Genomic DNA, 14292 nt, shown 5'->3' on the forward strand with positions numbered 1-14292 from the left:
ACAGAACGAAATACGCATTCATGAAATAGACAAGGGTGCGGATGAAAATGTCGTCCGACGCAATTTCGCCCAGTACAGTAGAGACTGCAACCGACCTCTGCCCTCTTCCCCCTTGCCTGACTCCTCATCCCATTGTACAAAAGTGGTTTCCGGTTCTACAGGTTCTATCCTTTACTTTACTATTTGCTTTCTCTTTCTTTCTCTCTCAACAACGATAAGATCCAAGGTATGTCGGCCGACAAAGAGTAATGCGCCCTCCGGAGGCGGGTAATTACTAAAAGATGCCGTCCTTCTCTTCTCGCGTTAGTCGTTACTGACGTTCTCTTATATTTTTCTCTTCTTCTTTCCTTTTTACTCATCTACCCCGAAGTCGTTTCTCTTACTTTTCCTTTTCTTTTTTCTAATGCATCGCGACTACCTCTACAGCCACGCGAAAATTGTATGCCGGAAAATACCTTTCGACGACCATTTTCACGAAAATGTAAGTGAGTGTCGTTAAAAGAGTAAAATGGATATATTATGCAATGTGAGACATAACTTTGGAAGCAATTAGAATGAATATTACAATCTCTTCTTTTTCCTAAAATATAAATTTTGTCCTAAATGTGAAGATGATTTGACTTTTGTTAGATTATACAGGGCAATTAAGCATTATAAAAATTAATCATTATATTAGCTAAAAATTTTAAAGAATAATGTAAAACGATCAATCAATTAATTATTCTTGATTTCTTCAAATATTCATTTTAATAATATAACAGCCACATAAATATCTAAAGTGCGTAAACGTTACTTGAAAATTGTAATTAATCGTTCTTAAATATACTTCTTGTGTTTGAATCAAAATTCTGATATCAGCACAAAAACAATTGAAAAAAAATCAAGAAATTAGGTCAGAAATGTACAAGATAGCTAGATTCGGTTATTGGAACTCCCAGGGTAGATCTCGAAGAAACAAATAAGAATTGATCAGAGAACGAGGCGACAGTTGTCTGATAACGCATGTCGATGACTACTGAGGTTCTTCACTGCTCACGACATTCCATTTATTTTCTCTGTACGACGATGTGTTTTCAGAGTGTCGTCGTTTTGGAACCCTTTATGATACGTTTTGACACAAATCCGATTTTTCAAGAAAGCAAAAATCTAGGTTTCTTTTTAACATGAAAACGGTTGGACATCTTTTCATAGAAAACATCCCGCAATTCGTGATTTTCTTACTATCTTTCGCGTCTTTTCTTTATGGATTTTCTATCTTTAAAATTATATTAAAAATTGATATATTGTATAATATATTAAAAATTAATATACTGTATAATATATTAATACATTAATATGTATTGTGTAATATATACATATGTATATATTTCTAATAATAGCTTTTGCAAAAATAATAATTGATAAAAATACAATTATAAGTGCAAATAATCTGTAGAATCTAAAAATTCGTATTTCAATTTTATATATAATTGATATGAGTGAGATCTAGAAATTGGAAGTACAATAGACTGATTTTTCTATAATAAAAGATCGATCTCATATTCTAAAATAAAACATTCATATATCGTGAAAGATGATCTCTGTATTAATAGATAGTTTGATATTTCCTACAATCGTTACTGTTTGATGTAGATTTATAGCAATTTTAATCATTAATTAGTGATCTAAATCCAAGTGATAGCATAGAAATAAGATCTGACTGTACATATTGATGTTTTAATTTCATATATTGCTTAAAATATCATATATACGAATATAAATCTTTTTTACTAAATTTTTATGTTTTCTATAAAATTAAATATGTTAAAAAATATAGTAACTATTTTATGGGTATAAAATTGCTATTTCTAAATGTATGAAAAATATATGTAAAAAAAGGGTATGATGATTAAAAGAGGATAAAAAAGGATAAAACAAAAGAGTCGCAAACAATATTAAATAATGTGAGAATTATAAGTGATCTAAAACTAAGATAATCTTAAGCAATTTTTTTATAATAAAATTTTATTATTATTATAAAAAACTTTAATAAAAATACATATACATACATAAAATTTCAATATGAGGATATATTTATACGTAATTTTTAACGTATTTTAAAATAAAAATTTGAAATAAAGATATATTAAATATATTATGAATTTAATGTTTCCATATTGCTCTGCTAATTATTATTTAATACATCGAAATTATTAATACGGTTAATTTGTAGTTAATTTATAATTTATTACCTTATCATTTACTGTAATAGATGCGGTAAGAATAGTTCAAATATCATTATTATTGTATTTCCAATTAAAAGGTTTAATAGTATATAGTTTATAGGTTTTAATAGTATAATTTCAATACAATTAAATTACAGGTCAATAAATTAATTATAAAATATAATATAATATAAATACATGAGTCAATATTGTATAGATCGCATTAATATAATAAGTCAGAGCAAATAATAAATAGGTTTTTTAATCAAAATATGGTAAATTTTATATTTAACATAAATATTATATTTTATATATGATAGAGTTTATTCTCTTTAACAAAATTAATTTGAAATCTAGTGCATAACGAATATATTCAGCGTGAATTTATGTGTATTATAAAATATTAACTTTTTGAAGCGACAATAAATTAATGATCATACGAGCTTTGGCTGGTGGCGTTAACATATTATTGTCTCTGTCATTCTGTAGACACACGAGCAAAAATGTTACGGCTTTATGTAATACCGAATTATCTTTCGATAAAAACGATTATTTTTTACGTTTATTATAATTAGTAATTAACGTAAGTATCAAAAAGCGATTACAATTAATTGTGTTTTCTCTAATGAATGTCGTGTGAATGCAATGAAAAAATAATAAACTATATAAATAAAAATGGAAAAGGAGGCCAGGAAAGGTGTTGGACTTGGACGATAGCAAAACAATCTTGAAATGAACAATTTTTAAATGATTTAATTTATTATTTATTACTTATAAGATTGAATTGCTGCTATCTTCGTGATAGTAATCTATTATATTATAAAATATAAGTATAAAATTCGATATTTATATTATATAATTAATATTTATATTATATAATATATATCTTATAATTTGTTTTTTATTAAGGAGATATTTTATTAGGCAAGGTGAATTGTGGTGTTTTTTGAATTATATTATCTATATTTCCTTTGTATCATCAACAAAAAAGGTTGCAATATATGTATAATTTCTTAATTATAAGATAAATTATAAATTATATTATATATATTACAAAATTATATAATATAACCTTCTCATTGGACACTTTGACACAGATGGGAGAGCTCAGTACCTGAAAGGTTTATCCTGAAAGGGAAGCTAAATATTCAAGATATCGTAAATAGTTTGTCGCGTATTAATTAGTTCAGAAGTGCCATGCAAAGTGTTGCGCGTCTATTCTTATGGTGCCGTATAATAAACAGCAATGAATTGTAATATATTATATTTTCAGGAGTGCAACAATCCTTGACAATCTGAGAGGAGGAGCAGGCCTAGGAGGGGCATTGAACGATGGTGGAGTAATCTCGCAGTGAGTAATTATTTATATGTACATTATTTTTTTCATTAATAATGCGAACACATCTTGTTCACGTTTATATGATAACTTAAACTGCACATGCGTTAAATTATATATACTAATCAAAATGCATAAAAATAAAGAATGTTTTTTTCACTTATTATTATACAAATCTAGAAGTAACTTTTAAAATAGTATAAGCATAGACAACAAAATAGAAAAAAAAACTTAAAAAGTGTTTAAATAGAATAAAGTTTAACGTGTATAAAGCAATGAGAAAAAGTGATATGTATTATTACGGTACAGAAACTTGATCGAAAATATAAAAAAAATTCAAAGCGATAGAGAGATAGACATGAGAAAATATATAAAAATTTCCAGCAAGAACAAAGATTGAGAAAAAAAGACAATAAAATGTACTCGATATTTGATAGATAAGTATTAAATTATTAGATACATATATTTTAAAACATCATTTTATTAAAAAAATTAACATAAAAATGATATTTTTTCGTATAATAGTCTAACATAAGTTTTTATTTATTAATATAAACCATACTACATAATTCACAATACTTATTAGAAATACATACACGCGCTCAATCTTGATAAATGTAAATATCAATAATTTATATATGTAGTTGTCAATTCCTCGTTGCTCCCAGTTTTAACAAGCTGTCGTTGCCTTATGTTATATCGTTTTTACGAGGGGGTAGAGGTAAAAAGGAAAGGGAAAGGGAAAAAGAAACTATGGTTGAGACACTCAATCGGAAATCGTAATTTGGTCGGAACTCAAATAATCGGTGCAGGACATACGGTCGTGGATCTTGGAAATTTCTATCGGGGGATGATGACTTTTCTCCCGGGAAATAACCGAAGAAAATTGGGAAAAAGCGCACGGGTTGATGGAGGGGAAAAGAAGGCGGCATCTCAAAACGAGAAAAGAAACAAGGCGCCGATCCCTCGGCGAAGTAAAAGTCTCCTCCGACCGGAGCGTGCGCTTTCTTCCTAGGATCGATTATGGAAATCGTGCTTGTCCTTGCTTCTTCGAGTCGCGAAAAATACCCCGAGTACACGTCGCATCGACTCGACTGTTCATGAAGTCGAGCCAATTCGGCAGGCAGTTGAATATAGACGATGAGGCTTGACGAGGGTAAGCTCGATTCGACGTGAAATAGCCCTTCGCTGTCACTCCGATCTCTAACGAGGAATTCCAAATGAAAGAGAACGAAGACATTGGAGCAATCTTTCGATACTATGATTGTTGTAATTTATCGAACTGAATTCTGGTGATTTTGTGATTAACCACGAAAAGTTTGATTCTTTTTTTGAATCAAGAAGATTCCTTTAACAATGTTACATGCAAATTATAATAAATAGCACGTTCAATTTTCATTTGATCAAGGAAATTAGAATTTTCAATTGTTCAAATTGCTCGGATAATCCAAATTTTGAAACAAATTTTTTATTTAAATGACAGTAAAAAATGAAATGACAGTAAAAACGAAACAAAATAATATGACTAAATATTTGTGCAGAATAAGTAAATAAATATATAAATTATCTCCTCTCATTGCACAGCGAAATTATATTGTTCTAAAAATTATTTATAAATAATTGATTCGTCAATAAAATTTGAAATAAAATATAAAGTTTTCGAATAGATAAAATATAGAATAGATTGAACAAAGAAATATGTTTATAAAAATAATATTAATATTAATTATATTAATATTAATGTATAATTACAAGATAAAGTTATCTTTGAAGAAAATCAAATTAATAAACTAATCAAATCATAGATAATTACAGAATGTACAACGATAAACTAGAGATCGATTAAATCTGTATAGGAACTTAATTAGTCTCCGCATCTACCACGTAAACACAGCATAATATACTAATAATACATGCTATTAACCTCCTTAGACATCAAAGCCAATCTCCTAAGATTGGTTAGATTGTATAATGTATTCTGTTCAATGACACAAACATAGTTATTACGTCAGAATCATCGCGTCAATATTATACATTAAAGTTCGATTATATGATATAACGAGCTTTACTCTCATTTGCTCAATTCCAGGCCAATGTTCATTTGCGATCTAATAGCAAAATCGCATAATGATTATGATACCTCTCTTTGAATATTTATTCATGTACATTATAATATTCTCGCAGAGATTTCTCGACGTGAAATTGAAAATATTTAATTTATAGCGTTATTTAGCAACATTATGTTAATACGAGTTAATAACAAATATTCTCTTTCTTCGTTATAACATATAATCACATTTGTTCTCGTGTTGCATTACTACACGCGCAAGCATTTCAATTTAGCTGGAATTTTAATCTGTAGCACACGTTCGCACGTGATATTACACAATCTCTCGCGCCCGCACAACCCGCAATTCAGCTTGTTATCCTTTCACATCCTCCGTTTAATTCGCTGAGCTCTATCGAGATATTTCGGTACCGTCTTAGATCTCAAAGTATTCGAGCACCCTAATATAGCCGTGGCGTAATATTCGGGAGGTTTTCAAAGAAAGAGAGAGAGAGAGACAGAGAGAAAGAGGGAGAGAGAAAGAGGGAGAGAGAGAATCAGAGGTCGGACCCCAGGAATCCGCGGAATCTCGGATCGCGCATGCATAATATATTATGACCGAAGAGATATATTGTTGGTCAGCGAGAAGAGAGATCTACCGCTGCAGTTTAATCCAAGTGCATCTTGTAGAGAGGAAGAGGAATGCGCTCCTCGAGATTGCAAGGCAACCAGGGAAAGGCTTGTATACAACGCGCATCTCATATTGCATGTTTACTCGCGTCAACAGTGAAGCAAGTGCGAGAGAATGAGGGAGAGAGAGAAATTGTTTAACCAAATTAAGACCAGTTTACCGTTCGCATACATCGTTACCGCGATCTTCTTTCCGGAAACAAAGCGAGTTCTCTTTGCCAAGTTTTACGTCAACATGTTTATTACGCGAGGGAGAGATCGGTGTAGTTTCTGGTTTAGTCGAGAGATTTAACTGAAAGGATTATTTCCAAAATAATATAAAGTGTAATTTTCAAAAATTAATGATGGACCTAACAGCTGATGAGCTTCCCCTATTTAAAAGCAAGATTTTCTTTGGCATTCTTTGTACATTTGTTTGTACATTTTTTCTTTGTACATTTTTGAAATTCGTTAGACAACTTGACAAATAAAATTTTAATTTCCTGCAAGCTAAAGATATTCGAAAAAAATAATAGCAGCAAATAATCACATGCTTTTGAGAGAGTGATACATTCAGTATTATATTCGCGGTTCTATAAATAGCTATGGTCCTGTCATTAAAGAGACAGAGAGAAGAATTTATAAACTTTTTTATCATAAACTGGCGTATGTTAAAATCCCATGCGAAAATTTCATTAACGAGTCATTTTTGTTAAAATTTTATTAAAATATTAATGAGTCCTGACATTAGTTTTTTCTATCCGTTAATTCTGCCTTCAATTTATTTTAATGACCGCCGGAGAGGCGTCCGAGAAATGATATTTTTTGCCGACGTACTTTAACCCCCTGTCAAAGGGTACAATCCCGCCTCAGGTTGGTAAAAGAAAAAATGGGCTTCAACTTTGAACTGGAGCAACTTCGAGCGGTATCCACCGCGTCGATCCCGGCGCCGATACAAAGAACGGTGTAACCATTGTACCAGGCGCGGCCAGTGGAAAAAGCTGGCGGCGGTCGGTCGCGGTAGCCCAGCAACTCTCTCTTTCTCGGCACAACTTTGGAAAATAAGAAGAACAATTGTGCGGCGGGGATGAAAACGAGGGAGAGTGAGAGAAGGAGAGAGAGAGGGGGGAGGAAGGGGAAGTGAGAGGGAAGAGCTGGCAGCGGGTCTGTAACTAATGGCGATGCGGCCGCGACCCACGAAGAGGCAAAAGTGCCGGCGCTCGTTGCGTGGCTCTATATACGGAACGCCACAAATTCCGCTCGTTGCCCATAAAGCCGTAGAAATGGGAGCTTGGCCAAAACAATCGTGGCGCATATCCCGCGGGACATTGCGCCATTTCCGTATCCGGTGCTGCGCTCGCTCTATCTTTTTTTCCTCTGTCTCATCTTCGCTCTTTCTTCACCCGCAAGTATGCCATAGTCCCGCATGCTTTTCTTATACTTTCCCTTCCCTCAAGCTTCTGGCGGTTTTTCCGCTTTTGTCTCAGGTTTTTTTCATCTTTATCGCGACGAAAACGCAGGCGGTTGAAAAAATCGAAGTGCCGCGGGCCGCATTATTCGCGTGAACTTACATATAATTTATAATTCGACTATTGAAATTATAGGTTTAATAATTAGATTATAGAAAGAAGACTGTGTGATTAACAAAGATTGTTATATAATTACAATAGATATGATAGATATGATAGAGTAATTCAGAATGAGATAAAAATCGTAAAGATAAATTAGATTTAAGTTTTTGTAAGATTTAAGTGAAAAGTTTTAAAATTGTTTACTTGTATCTTAAGTATGGCAGAATTAGATCAATTTTAATGATGAATATGGAACCAGTTTTAAAAAACATATGCCTTTTTTAAATCATGTTTTTACTTATTTTCAAAAAAGCAAATCAATTATTTGTATAATTGTCTATAATTTTATTAAGAGATAAATATTCTCTTTCTATTTTATCTAAAATATTACTTTGTGTTTTAGTCTAATAATGACATACATCGTTTTATATGGTTTAATGAAATCACATATGTAAAGAAAAGATAGATATGATATCTTATTTTTTACTTTTACTCTATATTAACAAAGAAGTTCACACAAATATATATAATTAAAATCTGAGCTTTTAACGTGTTTAATACATAAATGGATGATAAAATGATATACGAAATAATATATCAGATTCTGTGAATTTAATGAATTGTATATACCGCGATTGATTATTCTGATTTCATTTAAATTTCATTACTAAATTGTGTGTCACAGATTTTAAGCAAACATAATCCTACTTTCTCAATCAAGTCAGGGTATGATTGTCGGTATTCAACGCATCAAGATGAACGCATTTTATTCTCTAGTGGAATTGGTGGCGAACTAGATAGATTTGTTTTGGGCATAATAATAACGCGTCGCGAAATAATGTAGGCTCGCTGAACACGGTCTCTATTATCTCGGAAACTACCGACTCAAATCTCGTTGTTTTCCATATTTGCTCTCATACTCCCTCACACACATACATACATTCACACATACACACATGTACACACATATTTCTCTCTATCTCTCTGTCTCTTCCTTTCTTCTTTTTTCACTTTTCGCTTTGATGCATAATTTGCTTGCTTTTCTCGCGTTCTTTGAAAATTCACGAGAAGCCTCGCGCATGCCAGAGAGGAAGTATGGGTTTAATTATTGACCCGCAATCCGGATTTCCGAACGGACTAATGGCGCGAGCTTCCGTTCGAGCTTGCTGTTCTCCGATTGACCTTTCTGTCCGATCGCTCGTCAATGAATCGACCGCGACGAAATCGCGATTGAAGCGCGATAATTGTCTTGCGAAAGTGGATAGCGCCGCGTGATTGCGTGCCAGTGAAAAAATTTGCTTCACCAGAGAGGAAAAGAGAGAAAGAGAGGAACTGGCGTGAGAACCTGTCAAACAGCGTAAAGGTTCCGCTTCCAGGGCGCTGACACATTGACGGTCACGTTCGATTCGATTTTACTATCAGGTCGTTAAATTCCGACGTTTGACAATATTCTCTGTGAAATTATCACAATGCGGCGCCAGCAATGACGCTTTACTTTGTAGCCATTAATCGTCCGTGACGAAGACCTTTTTCTAACGGATTGATTTCTGAGATAGAAGAGAATTGATCGAAAATACTTTTCATATATTTTCGGTATCTCTAGTAGGTGGCAGTCATTTTATAAACATTTAGATTCATTACTTGCTGCCTACTAATTCATATATATATATGTGTGAATCTGATTTAGAGATTTATTTTTTATTTACAAAAGTCTACTAAAAATATTGGAAAAAAATTATGGACATATATATATATATATATATATATATATATATATATATTAATTAATTATTATATATAATTGTAAATAACATTTCAATAGTTATAATATTTAATCTGTTCCGTTTCGATAAATTAATATTTACAACACTATACATACAAGTATCGAAAATAGGTTATTACTAAATTTGTTTCTCCCACTTACAATTAGTGATACTTTTTGGCCCAAGCTTAAATTGATTATCTTAGAAAAAGTTGCTACTGTTAGCTGGTCAAATCCACATTTTTCGTATACGTTGCACGTTCGATCCCTTACAATAGAATACGGTTCTAGGTTCAGTAGTAATTAAATGAATAAACTTCGAGCTAAATAAATGTTCTGAAGGCGAGAAAAATCAAAGTAACATATATTCTTAATATTCGAAATTAACGCAATTATAATGTCTAGATAATATTATTGTTATATATATTCTTATTCTGTTATATATTCTTATTTTTTACGTATTATGCTACCAATTTATAGACAAATATCAAACACAAGTATCAAAATGTTATTTTGATAGCATGCAAATTATTCAAGCCGTTAATAAAATCTTATTTTTTATATCTTTTTATATGATTCTGTTTATGATTTATATTTCTATCTAGCAATTTTATCATTAAATTTACGTAAATTTAACACATTACACTACGTATATTTAACATTTATACACAACAAAATTCCAAAAGTGCCACGCTATGCACATGTCATTTTATGTTACGACGAAGAAACATGATTAAAGAAACACTAGAATCCCAAAGCGACATTTGATGTGTTGTTACGTTGGATTGTAAATCGATTTTAGATATTGGACGTGCTGCTGCAGTGATATAAATTTCTTGGCGCGCAGAGTGCGAAATCCCCCAAAGTTACCCTTATATTCACATACTTTTACGCACTTCATATTGTAGCGCCCGTCGCGTATACATATATTACTTTTTACACGGACCGCGTTACAAGAGGGTGAAAAGCCTTATTGGAATGCAGCCCCCGTTTGGCTTTGGATGTCGGCCAAGCTGGTTATCTGTGGCTGGTGGGCACGCAAAAGGAGTGCGAGCGTTGACAGATGATGTGGGATAGGAAATTCCGATGGGGAGGAAGACAGCGGACTAGAGTCTTAAAAGCAGAATAAAGTACGTCACGTTGGAATAACTAGGTGGAATGACGTCTTTAACGACGAAGATTCATGTGTGTGTAAAGAATAGTCACATATAAATGATTAAAAAAAATCGCTAGTAATGGTAGCAGTAATGAAATTTACATAAGTATTAATGTAGCAAACGACAAGATAACTTCCATATTGATTCGAAGAAAATCAAAAGTTTACAACATTTTTATTAAGTTTTAAAAGCTTTATCAATAACTATTAATTATTGATAAATTAGTGTTAGATTAAATAAAATCATTATTCAATTAATTGCATATTCTTTGTGTGTGTATATACAATATATATTCTTTACAATAATTATATATACGTTTTTACATACACAAATATTACTTTATTTATTAATAATAAAAAATAATACAATACGGACATACGAATTGAGAATTTTTCAAAAAGCTTCTTTAGGAAGCGATGCCATAAAAATAATATAAATTATTATTGCTTAAAATGTTTTAAAATAAGCAAGAGGAACGAATAACAACCATAAAAATTATTTTCCTCACAGTTAATAATATTAGCAAGTTTTCTTTAAAATTATTGATACCATCACTTATCATTTATCGACCTATAGTTTTTCCGACCCATTCATTTATATTTCCATTCCCTCGAGCTATATGCTATATCGCGGTACGTAACGCCAGCGTGGCAAAGTTAAGGGTAGGTGCAACCCTGTTCCACCAACTTCTTCGTAAGCCCTCTGGTCTACGTACCTCGAGGCACTCGGTAACGAGGTAGTGAGGGTAAACCGTTAAAATTGGTCAACACGGGGTTAAGTTCAACATCCTGCTCGATAAATCCCCGCGCTTGTTGGTTGAAATGCAGACAGTTACGTTTAGTCATCTAAAGATTGTGATCGAAATCGACATATCAGGTTGGCAAATAAATGTGTACATGGAGTTTGCGATAATGTGCGTTCGCAAGCTTGAAAATAGAATAGGCACAATTGTGTTAATTGGAAAAAATTATATATAACAAATCAATCTCGTAGATCGTACAAGTCATACAAATATTTGCGAGCACAGGAATAGGCAAAATAAAGAATCTTAAACACAGGGATTTTAATAATAAATAATAACAGATTTTTACGTAAAAAAGAAAGAAACATTAAAGAGAATTAGAATCAAAATTATCCGACATGATATAAAAAAAGCACAAATTGAACGCTCTAATCTTAAAAGTCATCAATATCTCTTAAATAAAAATTAGAAAACAAATATATTGTAAGCAAAAATAGTTTGAGAATTTTTAAAGAATCATAAATTTATCGTAATGTGTTAATTTGAAAATTTCCATTAAACTGATAAATTCATTCGAAACTATATATTAAGTTTTTTACCTTATTCCATTATGAAATACAATATGTCTTCTGGCAAAGTTTTGATAGTAATGTCTCCATAATCTATTAACCCGCGTGCCGTCTCAGATTTCTTCTATCTCGTTTTCATTATGTATACTTTTTTAATAAAATACGATATGTTTACAGAAAATATAATATTACATATTATGGGAATTATATCGAAGAAGCTAGAATTTTTTTGTGTGGAAAAAGGATCTCTTAATATATATTTTGAAAAGTATTCTTTCGCGCTAAAGAAGGTATTATTTAATTTCCAACGATGGATTGAAAGAAGTACAGAAGTAGGAAGAATAAAAGAAGTTACAAAAAGGGATTCTTACGTTTCTTCCGATTCGTGTGAAATCACATTCCGGAACGGCGCGCAAGCTCAAGAACGAAAGTAAAGTTATCCTTGTCGTGCAGTCCTTTCATCAGGATGCACCGGTATTTATCACGCGCTTCGTAACCGCCTCTGGCTTTCCGCGACGCCGTCTGCAACGACGACTTACCTGGCACGCCGCGAGCAAATCGTACCCGTTAAAGTTCGTGAATTTAGTGAGAAACTTGGCTACCGTAACCGAGAGCGCCTGGCCGACGACGACGATTCCTGCTCTTTTGAAAACCGACCTTCGTACTTAACCCCTGCGGGTTTCTGCGTATCCCCTCTAAAAGACGGAAGTTCAACGGGTGCAACCGCATTTCATCGCGGTTTCGTCGCGGCGCCGACCGAAAATGACGGGATAATAAAAGCGTCGGGAATTAAGACGAATTAACGCGAGAAAATGAGGACATAATTAAATACAATTGAACCAATAAGGAATATTATTGCGAGAAATAGTGAATAAATACTCCTACGTATCCTAGATAAGTATTTATCTCGCTCGGGAACGTACAGTTCCATCATCGAGATAACGAAATGTTTTCATGGTATTCTAAGCAACCTTCAGAGTCTGATTTCTGCTCATACGTGTTATTACGAGTGGCAGCAAGTTCAGTTAACAATTCGAAGAGAAAGTTACGTATATACTGCGAGACACTGTTGGTAATAATGGAACTTTGATATGAATTTCCTTAATGATTTGAGTTTGACACAGCGCGGTGTGGAAACTTAAACATATCTACAAGGAGGCCCTGACTCCTGCGTCTCTGTCTTTGTAACTATCAAAAGTTTCTCTTGCTCTCGTTACGCGTCCCTTTGCACAATGGTAATTTATCACGAGACTTGCCACTGAATAATAATTTTCTTTTATAAGCCAGCGAATAATGATTCTTCGTGGAGAAAAAAAGCGTCGTCTGCAAGAAGGAAAAAGCCAGAAAAAAGAGGGGCTTTCTGCCCTAAAAATTGTAATATTATCGCCCTCGCGATTCTATAGTTGTTCTATATGTACTAGCGACAATGAGATTTCTCTGTACAAAGCGTGACTCGTTGGATTGTGAACGAATGTGTTTCATGCTGACGTCATGTTTTTCATGGCAGTTACACGAATGCGTTCGAGAGAGAAAGAGAGAGAAAGTCATTAATTATATTTGTATGAAATTCTATTTCTCTCTCAGTCCCTGCTGAATCTATGATAAAGAAGTTCGTTTATCTCGTATTTCACAAACATGAGTGTATTTCATGTTCAATAAAAGCACCTAAAATAGCGGAAACGGAATACGTATAAAATATATCTGCAACTATTATCGTGTGTGTGTCGAATATAGAATCCCATGAGTTTTTTACGATGACATTTGTGTAAGATGCATTGAGCAAAAACTAATCGTTTTTAATTATTAATTAACAACGCACAACATACATATTTTGTTCTTTATTAAGAAAATTTCTTCTTTGTTTCATTATTCGCGCCATCAGAAAAACTAGTTCGCTTCAGGTTATTTTAAATCCTTGGATTTGTAACGTTGACTAAAAATATACTGAATATGAAACTTCTGCGATCCTTCCGCTTTCTAGTTATTATCATTGCTCATTTTTCCTAGTTTTAATTTCATATTAATAATTCCTAATAGGATTATAGAATAGGATAATTTCTTTTAAAATTAATAATTAATAATGTAAGAAGTTATATTTTATATCATATTGCATAAAAAAATTATAATAATTTTTAAATAAAAGTATATGTATTTTATACGTACATATACGTATTTTTAACTATTGAATTAACTTATATTACATAAAAATATATTAATGTATTTTGTAGTCGCTAA

General features: G+C 32.3%; 1 protein-coding gene across 2 annotated transcripts in view; it reads left to right on the top strand.

Annotated features, from left to right (window-relative positions):
• Positions 1 to 14292, top strand: part of LOC145963545 (zwei Ig domain protein zig-8) — a 188269-nt gene that overhangs the window by 23840 nt on the left and 150137 nt on the right. Inside the window, exons 1-2 of one of the 2 annotated variants that reach the window (XM_083085612.1) lie at positions 98 to 161; positions 3478 to 3555. The gene's annotated coding sequence lies outside the window, so the exon portion shown is untranslated. Of the gene's footprint in view, positions 1 to 97; positions 162 to 3477; positions 3556 to 14292 lie in introns of those variants that run through there. The other variant, XM_083085611.1, reaches the window with a different exon arrangement.

The sequence above is a fragment of the Camponotus vicinus genome, unplaced genomic scaffold (assembly GCF_025532165.1).
Source record: "Camponotus vicinus isolate PSW18456_S1 unplaced genomic scaffold, iyCamVici1.0 SCAF_12, whole genome shotgun sequence".
NCBI lineage: Eukaryota > Metazoa > Arthropoda > Insecta > Hymenoptera > Formicidae > Camponotus > Camponotus vicinus.